The sequence below is a fragment of the Hippopotamus amphibius genome, chromosome 15, assembly GCF_030028045.1.
Source record: "Hippopotamus amphibius kiboko isolate mHipAmp2 chromosome 15, mHipAmp2.hap2, whole genome shotgun sequence".
Lineage (NCBI taxonomy): Eukaryota > Metazoa > Chordata > Mammalia > Artiodactyla > Hippopotamidae > Hippopotamus > Hippopotamus amphibius.
Window position 1 is genome coordinate 50,793,469 of NC_080200.1, and position 11,320 is coordinate 50,804,788.

Sequence of the window (11,320 nt, forward strand, 5' to 3'; positions counted from 1 at the left end):
CTCTTCTCTAAATGTTTGATAGAATTCACCTGTGAATCCTTCTGGCCCTGGACTTTTGTCTGTTGGGAGATTTTTAACCAGAGTCTCAATTTCTGTACTTGTGATTTTTCTGTTCATATTTTCTATTTCTTCCTGATTCAGTCTTGGAAGATTGTATTTTTCTAAGAATGTATCCATTTCTTCCAGGTTATCCAATTTATTGGCATATAGTTGCTTGTAGTAGTCTCTCATGATCTTTTGTATTTCTGTGGTGTTAGTTGTTACTTCTTTTTCATTTCTAATTCTGTTGATTTGCATCTTCTCCCTTTTTTTTCCTGATGTGTCTGGCTAATGCTTTATCAATTTTATCTTCTCAAAGAACCAGCTATTAGTTTTATTGATATTTGCTATTGTTTTCCTCATTTCTTTTTCATTTATTTCTGATCTAACCTTTATGATTTCTTTCCTTCTGCTCACTTTGGGGTTGTTTTGTTCTTCTTTCTCTAAATGTTTTAGGTGTAAGGTTAGGTTGTTCATTCAAAATTTTTCTTGTTTCTTGAGGTGGGACTGTATTGCTATAAACTTCCCTCTTAGAACTGCTTTTGTTGCATCCCATAGGTTTGGGTTGTTGTGTTCTCACTGTCATTTGTTTCTAGGTGTTTTTTGATTTCCTCTTTGATTTCTTCAGTGATTTCTTGGTTCTTTAATAATATATTGTTTAGCCTCCAAGTGTGTGTGTTCTTAACAGCTTTTTCCTGTAATTGATATCTACTTTCATGGTGCTGTGGTTGGAGAAGATGCTTGATATGATTTCAGTTTTCTTGAATTTACCGAGGCTTGATTTGTGACCCAAGATGTGACCTATCTTGGAAAATGTCCCAGTTATGTCGGGATCTTTGCAGTCCTTTCTGGTGTCCAAGGTCTTTTTTTGGTGTTCAGCTGGTTTTCTGTGGGAATTATTGCATCTTTTGATGTATTCCTGATGCATCTATGGAGAGGGATGCATTTCATGTCCTTCTACTTCATTGCCATCTTCCCCCCGCCCTTTACTTAGCCTTTTTAAAAACATTTACGGACCCTAAAAGTTTTCACTTGTGAGAATTGCCTATTTTAATGAAGGCTTACTTATTTCCTTAAAGATTTCGTAAACTTTTTAAATGTTTTGCGCATTAATTTTTTTGTTTCAAGTATCTTAAGCTGGGTTTGTAAAATCTTCTGCACTGTTTTTAAAAATGCAAAATTTTGAAAAATTTACTATTGTGAAAATTTTTTTTTATGTACCATGCTTTGGTATCTTATGAAATTCTTACTAGCAGTGAAATCAAAGTGATACTATTCTAATTTTTATGTTTTGTTTTTCATTTTTTTAATTTCACTCTTTGTCTTGTTTCTAATTCCCTTTAGAGACAGTATTTTACTTTAATTTTTTGACTTCATCAAGTATAGCTTGACCTATATCTCTATTTATCCGCTCAAGATATAATTGGTCAAGTATCTATTTTACTACTTTTTAACCTTTTAATTCTATTGTTTTATTCCTGGACTATATTAACAGCAATCCAATTATTCTTACATTAAGATCTTGGAGTAATACCAGGATTTTCATAAAATTATTCTAGTTAATAGCTATATGTTACTAATATCATTTTTTTGTGTTAATTCTCCACTCATTTTTAAAATAAGTACAAAAAATACCTATCTCATAGGGATAGTCTGAGGCTTAGACAAAATGATGTGAGTAAACAGTGTTGTGTTGTACACGTGGATGATAGTAGCTACCCTTTACTGAATACTAATACAATAAATACTTCATTGTGGAGATCCCTTGATAAAGTGGGAGCAATAGTGTATGCACTTCTAGTGATCTGAGCTTTCATCCCCAGGTTGTGTTATTGTGAGTATCCCTCATTTTATACTCTGGGGAGTAGAGGTGAAACATATGTGGGTTCTGATTTGCTAAAATATCTTCTTCAATACATCAAGTATTTTCATATATTTATCTTTTGAATGTCCTTTCTGATGCCATTAAATCTATCCTGCAATGTGTCATCTCTATAGATTTTTCCTAAATATATTATTTCCTAAGGTTGCTATAACAAATTATCACAGACTTGGCTTAAAACAACAGAGATTTATTCTATCACAGTTCAGGGGACCATGAGTCTGAAGTCAAGGCATTGTCAATGTTGGTTTCTTGTGGATTGTGGGAGGGAGATTTGGTGATCCTTGTCTTTTGACAGCATCACTCCAATCTCTGCCTCCTCTTCCCATTGCTTACCTCTCCGTGTCTCTGTCTCCTCTGTATCTGTGTGTTTCTCTATCTTCTTCCTAAAAGGAAATTAGTCATTGGCTTTAGGGCCTATCCAAATACAGTAGAAACTCAATTACATCTGCAAATACTCTATTTCCAAATGAGATGGAAATATTTGATGTTCTCGTGGACATCACTTTTAGGGGGACACTATTCAACACATTACATCAACCTGAAACTGATTCCAGTTTAACAGAGCCATTTCGCATGTTTATTCCTTTTAAGAAACAACTTAATTCTTCTTAGCTTTTATATCTAGAACACTGCAATATTTCTCCCTCTGGTACAGCTTTATTTTTATCTTTGTAGGCTCTCAGTCAGTACCCTTTGCATCTTTGTAGTGTCAGCATTTCTGTTTTCTTTCTTGTTTTTGTTGTTGCTGTTGTTTTTAATCTTAGACTTATCCTAATTTTATCGAAAATGACAAATACTTATTTTCTATCATATTTTTCAACTGAAAAATTGTCATTTGTAATCAAACTTAAGAATTCTAAATTTTAATGTCATTTTATGTATGAGTAAGAAAAATGTTTTCAGTTAAAGTTTGACATGCTATGTATTACCAGCTGCAACCTGCCTTCAAATATGTTAAAATAATTTCTAAAACTTTAAACAATAAAATATGCTTTTTTAAAATACGCTTTTTTTCTACACTTATTTAGAGAATTTAATGCTTTGGCTTTATTCATTTCTACTTCACCTAAATTCTAAGGGTCCATTTTTTTCTTCACTTTTTACTTCACATCAAAAAAAGAAATGTCAAAACGATTAGTGTTAGAAAATAAATTGTTGCAGCTTCCCAACCTTTCTGATTTCTTCTGGATTTATATATTTTAAAATAAATAATCTTACACTTCTCTCTTTTTAAAAAAATCCTTATTTTTGAGAAGCAATTAACACAATATATATGTTTTTAAAAGCTTCTTTACAAAAACAACTAAAATTTGCTTTTAAGAGACAAGTGAAATCATGTACAGTCGAGGATGCTCTTTCAGAATTAATATTATTAAAAAGTTTAAGAGGAAACAGACCAAAGTCTACCTATCTCATTTATGTAAAAGTTTTGTCCACAGAAAGCCTTGAAGATTACAAAGTGTCTTCTTATTTACAAGGTGCTTTTCTTTGAAGATCTCTAAAAAATTTCTTGTGATGCTTATTTAATAGTAAGACGAAAGAGAAAGAATGTGAGAAAATCGAAAAAAAAGTGGCATCTGTCTTCAAGGAAAGATTAGGGTTTAAAAATTTAAAAATACTACTAACATAATACCTATGACTACAAGAAGAGAAGCTAAAGGAAGTTTGAAGTCACTCATTATAATTTCAGAGGATTTCTCTGAAAACTGCACAATTGCAAAGTAAAGAGAAACTGGACTCTCATACATTGCTGGTGGGAATGTAAATGATACCTCTTGAAAACAGGTGGTATTATTACATGTACCAAATCATGTGTCTAAACAAAGACTTCTATATCAATATTTATATCAGCTTTATTCATAATGGCCACAAACTGGAAACAACTCAAATGCTCATTAACTGAAAAATGCATAATAATGTGTAATTATAATGCTAATACTTTTACTTTAAATAACCCATTATTCTTCTCTTTACAATTTACATATTGATGAAATTAGAATGAGTTGAATTTTTGAAACTATATGACCCAAAGTCTCTCCAGGTATAACTGCGGTAAATTGATCATCTTCATAAATTCCAGTGTCCTGATTCCTAGAAAATTTTTAACCTGAACATTTACAAATGTACCCATGTACTATATCATTTACTGTAATAAGGTTTCTTTTGAAAAGGGTTTTGCATATATATATATATACACACACACACATATATATATAGTAAATCATCAAAATTGTTATAGAGGGAACATATCTCAACCTAATAATGGCCATTTATGACAAACCCACAGCTAATATTATATTCAACCATAAAAAGTTGAAAGCTTTTCCTCTAAAATCAGGAACAAGACAAGGATGTCCACTCTCATCACTTCTGTTTAACATAGCATTGGAAGTCCTAGTCACAGAAATCAGGCAAGTAAAAAGTAATAAAAGACATCAAAATTGTAAGGCAAGAAGTAAAACTGTCACTATTTACATATGACATGATACTATATATAGAAAAAACTAAAGTCTCCACCAAAAAACTTTTAGAACTAATAAATGAATTCAGTAAAGTTGCAGGATACAAGATTAATATAAAGAAATCTGTTGCTCTTAAAAACACTAATAATGAACTATCAGAAAGAGAAAGCAAGAGAACATTTCCATTTAAAATCACATCAAAAAGAATAAAATGCTTAGGAATAAACTTAACCAAGGAGGTGAAAGACCTATGCTCTGAAACTGTAAAATGCTGATGAAGGAAATTGAAGATGACACAATGAAATTGAAAGACGTCCATGTTCATAGATTGGAAGAATTAATATTGTTACAATGTCCATACCACCCAAAACAATCTACAGATTTAATGTAATCCCAATGAAAATACCCATAACATTTTTCAGAGGACTAGAACAAATAATCTTAAATTTACATGGAACTACAAAAGACCCCCAAATTGCCAAAGCAATCTTGAGAAAAAAAAGAACAAAGCTAGACTTCATGTTCCTTGACTTCAGATTATCTTCAAAGCTAAAGTAATCAAAACAGCATGGCATTGGCACAAAACAGACACACAAATCACTGGAACAGAGTAGAGTGCCCAGAAATAAACCCATGCACTTATGGTCAATTAATCTGTGACAAAGGAGGCAAGAATATACAATGGAGAACAGACAGTCTCTTCAATAAGTGGTGCTGGATAAAACTAAACAGCTATATCTAAAAGAATGAAATTAGAACATTTTCTAACACCAGATACAAAAATAAATTCAGAACGGATTAAGGATCTAAATGTAACACCTGAAACCATAAAACTCCTAGAAGATAGCATAGGTGGAACAGTCTTTGACATAAATTTTAGTGATTTTTTTTAGATCTGTCTTCTAAACAAAGGAAGCAAAAGCAAAAATAAACAAATAGGACCTAATTAAACTTAAAAGCTTTGCATATCAAAGGAAACCATCTAAAAAACAAAAAGATAAGCTACTGAATGAGAGAAAATAATTGCAAATGATATGACTGATACAGGATTAATATCATATGTGTGTGTGTATATAAATTCTTACAACTCTATCTATGTATCTATCTATCTATGTATCTATCTATGTATCTAACAACTCAATTGAAAAATAGACAGAAGACCCAAACAGACATTTTTCCAAAGAGGATATGAAGATGGCCAACAGGCACCTGAAAACATGCTCAACATTGGTAATCATCAGAGAAATGCAAACTAAAACCACAGAGAGACATCACCTCACACTTGTCAGAAAGGCTGTTATCAAAAAATCTACCAATAAAAAATTGGAGATAAGGGAGTGCTAGTACATTGATGGTAGGAATGTAAATTTTTGTAGTCATTATGGAAAACAGTACAGATTTTCCTCAAGAAACTAAAAATAGGACTACTACACTATTCAGTAGTACCACTCCTGGGACCATACCTGAAGAAAACAAAAACAATAATTTAAAAAGATAAATATACTCCAATGTTTATAGCAGCATTATTTACGATAACCAAGATATAGAAGCAACCTAAATATCCATCAACAGATGACGGGATAAAGAAGACGTAGTACATATGTACAATGGAATACTACTCAGCCATAAAAATAATGAAATTCTACCATCTGCAACAACATGGATGGACCTAGAGGGTATTATGCTTAGTGAAATAAGTCATATAAGGAAAGACAAATACTCTGTTATTACTTACATGTGGAATCTAAAAAATAACATAAATGAATGAATATAACAAAACAGAAACAGACTCACAGAGAGAACAAATGAGAGGTTACCAGTGGAGAAAGAGAAGGGGGGAAGAGTGAGATATGGGTATGGGATTAAGAGACACAAACTACTGTGTATAAAACAAATAAGCAACAAGGAAATTAATTAAATTAAAAACAAGCAAAAAGTGAGAGAAGTGTGAAGCTTAAAATATGTTACTTCCAGTCTTTTAAATGGTATGATTCACATTTTCCAAAATACTACAAACAACACATTTTTAGTTATGCTTAGTTATTATTTCATAATCAATTAAAAAGTGGCTGATATTAAAACCATGGCAATAAAAACAATTTAAAAAAGCATAACAACTAGGAGACTTTGGTATCAGGTAGTAACTACTTTTCTCTACAGAGGTTTAAAAGGAGGTATAAGTGCCCCCTCCTCTCTCTCAAAATATAAGGATGGGCTCTATGCACAGACCATTAAGGTGCTTTCTTCTGAGACTCTACATTTTGAAAGATGCACACAAAGTTGCAGGATTGGTGAAACACCATTCCCAGATCCCCAGATCATTTCCTATGGTGACATTTCCAGGGATAAGAGTGCAGTATCTGTGGATTTTGCCAGGGACAACATCCTAAACACAACATTTCAATACCTGGGTCTCAACTCTGCCAATCTTACTTTATGTTTAACTAAATTCTATTCTCCATGAGTGTCATATATTCTAGACTACCAATTAGCTTGCTTTAAAACTCCTTTTTTACCTAAGTGAATTAAATTGGTTTCAAATATTTGAATATAAAAATTTTGACTTCGTATGCCCTCTTCCCAAAAAGCCTATTCATTAGTTCCTGAAAATATTTAATAAAAACAAACGCAGCAAAACACTCCTTTATTTCCCTGATACTGCTTCTGTATTCCTTTATATTGAGACTAAATAAAAGAATAATCTCACTGTTTTCAAAATGTATTATTTCAATCTTTGAAGACTGAAAAACGATACTGCAGCATGTATAAACCATCATTAGGGGTCCTTTTTAATAAGCCACACAAGCTAGGCAGATGAGATTTCAAAATGAAAAGAGCAAAAGCTCTTGTGTCTTCAGTTTTTAAGTTGTTTATTCTTCTTGTTACAGAGAAGGTCTCTAAAGATATTCCTCTAAAACAAATATGTACTGAATATGGGGACATGACTAGTCAATTTGACAGTATTCTCTGTGATTCAATATTCCCTATTTGTGTTTTATTCCTATGGTGATGTGTGAAGGAGGACTAAGGTTTTGTTTTGGTAAAATCACTGAGGTTTATAAAATAAATCAAATTGAAAGCTAACATTTAATTAATGTACAAAGTGTACATATTCTACATTTTTGAAATCATGTATCAGATGACAAGAATTTTATAAAAATTTAAATAAATTAAAATCTGAAAAAAACCCTGGTTATTATTTGTTATTCATTACCTCCCATGAATATCCTCAATATATCAGCCTATTTATCAAAATACATTTTTATTTTATATTTTTATTTTTAGAATACTTTGATGGTAACTTACACAGAGAAATTAAAAATAAGTTTTTGAAAATAGTACAGTTTAAAATTTTGGTGAATAATTTCTATGAATATTTTAATGAAGAAGGGATCTTTTGTGAACATCAGGACCTTGGTCCATTTAAACAAACCAACCAATTTAATCATATATTCAGGTATACATGGAAAACATTAAAACTAAATTTTAAAAACTAAAATCATTCTGGGTTTCCCCGGCGGCGCAGAGGTTAAAAATCTGCCTGCCAGTGCAGAGAACACGGGTTCGAGCCCTGGTCGGGGAAGATCCTACATGCCACAGAGCAACTAAGCATGTGTGTCACAACTACTGAAGCCTGCGCACCTAGAGCCTGTGCTCTAGAAGAAAAGCCACGGCAATGAGAAGGCTGTGTACCTCGACAAAGAGCAGCCCCTGCTCACCACAATGAGAGAAAGCCCTCGCACAGCAATGAAGACCCAACACAGCCAAAAATAATATAAATAAATAACTTAAAAAACAAACAAACTAAAATCATTTATATCAATAGACACCTTTTCTAATGAACACTTGAAGAGTATGTTGCATCCATCTGTGAAGTAAATAGAAATCAAATTTCAGAGAGATAAATGTTTGAGCCAAAACAATTTATCTATCTGAATGAGACTTCAGCCTAAACCAGGGGTGTGGCTATATCCTGGGAGCCCACTTATTAACATTGAGAATATGCTTATAGTATTCCATTTCGTAATAATGAATATGTTTATTAAACTGCCAGAATAGACAAGATACATTGAACAAACTACATTTGATTTTGATATTTTATTTCAAATTCAGATTTAATTAATGGATGAATTATATTGACTATTAATTATATCTTAGTTTTAGTGTAGAGAAACTGATGTTATTCTAACATAAAGTACATATTCAAACACTAGTTTGTCCAATGAATAGCATAAATTTTTAGCCTTACAATATTCTTAACCAGGAAAAACTTAACATGATTACGCTATGTAACTAGTTGTGTTGGTCAGTATGTTCCAAAAAATGTAGGTCACAAAATAAAATATATTTATAGAATCATTTTCTTTATGGACAATTTTCTCACACTGGTTTAAAAAATCAAATTTCCCATGATAAAATATGTGTATGCAAACACAAAATCATAACACACGCATTATCCTGAAGTATCCATCTGTCAGTATTCTGGCTTTGTAATATTCATGCCTTGAAGATAAAATTACTCCATTATCTAATGGAATAATTATCTAATTCACCAATTAAGTTGCAAAAGTGTATATATTTTAAATATCATGCAATAAGAATAAACAGAGAAGTCTCCAGAATGTTTTTAATATTTGTTTGAATTATCTGAGAAAATAATGTGTGATTCCTCAGAAGTACATTCATAGGTTATCACTGAGTCCAATTTGTTTTTGGTGTTACTTATTTCTTCTGTGATTCTTTCACTCTTTTTTCTTAAAATCTCTCCAGACATGTTCTCATCTAGTTTCATAACTGTTTGATTAATTTTCTTTAATAGCGTCTTTTTAAAAATCTAAACTAGATAAAATGATAATGTAAAACATTTTAATTGGACACAAATTGACATGAAATGTTTTAACAGAATATGATTGAAAATATTTTTGCAAGTATTTTCAAAATATTTTTTGCAAATATTTTTGAATTATATTTTGTTAAAAAGAGTTTAGATCATAGCCTTAGAGCATATGTTTTAAATTTATTGGTTTTAATTAAGGCCCATATAAAATAGTAAACCTGAGAGTAATTGCTAATTATTAATTATACAAAGGCTGGAGATGACCAATTATAAATACAATTTCTATTGGGACACATTCACATTGCTTTACTTGCATGTCAGTAGAATTATATTCATATATAACTAATAAAACTTTTTAGTAGTGTAATTGTTCATTTTACGTGTGACGAGTTTGGATTTGGCATTGGTTAGAAGATATATTTCATCACTTTCACCAGGTTGCTGAACTTCTTTATGCCAGACTTTTCCTATGGATAAAGTGGGAAAAGTAATATAATTTCTTGACCTATGTGTATTTTTTGTGAGGTTATACAATATCATTCTATTATTTTAGGACATTTTATCCAATTGTTTATTTCTAACCTGTGTTGAAGAGTAATGAGAACATTTTAGTCATAGCTAATGCTTATTTAAAAACTACATTAAATTCTAAGTAGATAACTATATGGGTAGGATGTAAGAAGGGAGACATATTTATTATGTAACAATAAAATTTAGCTTAGAATGACTGTCTTCTATAGACATGACTTTAATTTACCTGATGTTTTATAAGGATCAAATTAGTATCCATCATTTAAATGTCTGTAATTATCTATTATCTGTCTTTGAAATTTAACATTTGTTAAACTGCTCCTGTGAAAAGGCACTTTGAAAAAAGGAAAGCAATAAATGCAACCCTGGAATAGCAGGTTTATAAATGCATAGCGACAGGGTGTATTAATCACTGCAATGAAATTAACAGTGCCTAGTTAATATAAAATCATTCTGTTCATGGTCTAGGAGAATATCACAGAGACCTTTAAATGTATTAATGTGATCCAATATAAATTCAGTTTTAAACTTTAAAAATAATTATGAGGCTCAGGAAATTTCTCTCTAAGTCAAAAAATATTTGATATATGGGTTATTTTTTCCTAGCACATCTCAACAGTGCCTTTGAAGAACTTTGGAATGAACAGCTCGAAATTAACTGCAGTTAACAGGTACAAACATGTGAAACTATAACACTGTGGAACGTACATGAAAATAGATTATATTTGAAAATGGTTACAGATGTTGGTTTTTCTCCACATGATTTTAAAAATGAATTAGCTATAAAAAAGATATAAAGCCAAAAATAAAATTCATGAAGACAGACACGCAGGAAGGTATTGTGTTTGTTTTGGGCATATATGATTAGAGCTAAAGAAGCATGTTGACTCACTGATGAATCTGATATCTGGTTTCTAGTATAGCCCAAGCTGAGTATTTTACTGAAATCTCCAATGATCTCCAATACATAATATGCTAGTATGTTTAAAATATTTTTATACAATTAATATGAAGTTTTAGCTTATAAATGTTCAGATAATGTTAAACAGAAGACATATCTAGTGCCTTGTTACAAGGAGTGAGTCATAGAGAAATATTTTTATTATTTTGCCTTAATTTCCTAAATTCCATAAATCTATACAAAGTTGTATGAGTTACTTTCCAAACAATATAGAATTCATTAACCCAGCATTTAGCAACTATGTTAATTATTGAGAAAAGTTAAGGATTGACAGTCATTTTAAGGAAAAAAATAATCTAATAAGGGGGATGATATTTAAAAGTCACAAATAATTCCTAAAATGAAAGAATGGACAAAATATTATGATTATAAATGATATAAAGAGTACATATTTTAACTCAAGAGAAATGAATATATCATGTTCACATAAAAACTTGTATATAAACTTCATAGCAGCATTATTCATAATAGCCAAAAAGTAGAAACAATACAAATGTTCATCAATTAATGACTGGATAGTAAAATCCATATGATTGAATATTATTTGACAATAAAAAGGAATGAATTACTGATACATGTTATACTATAGGTGAACCTTAAAAACA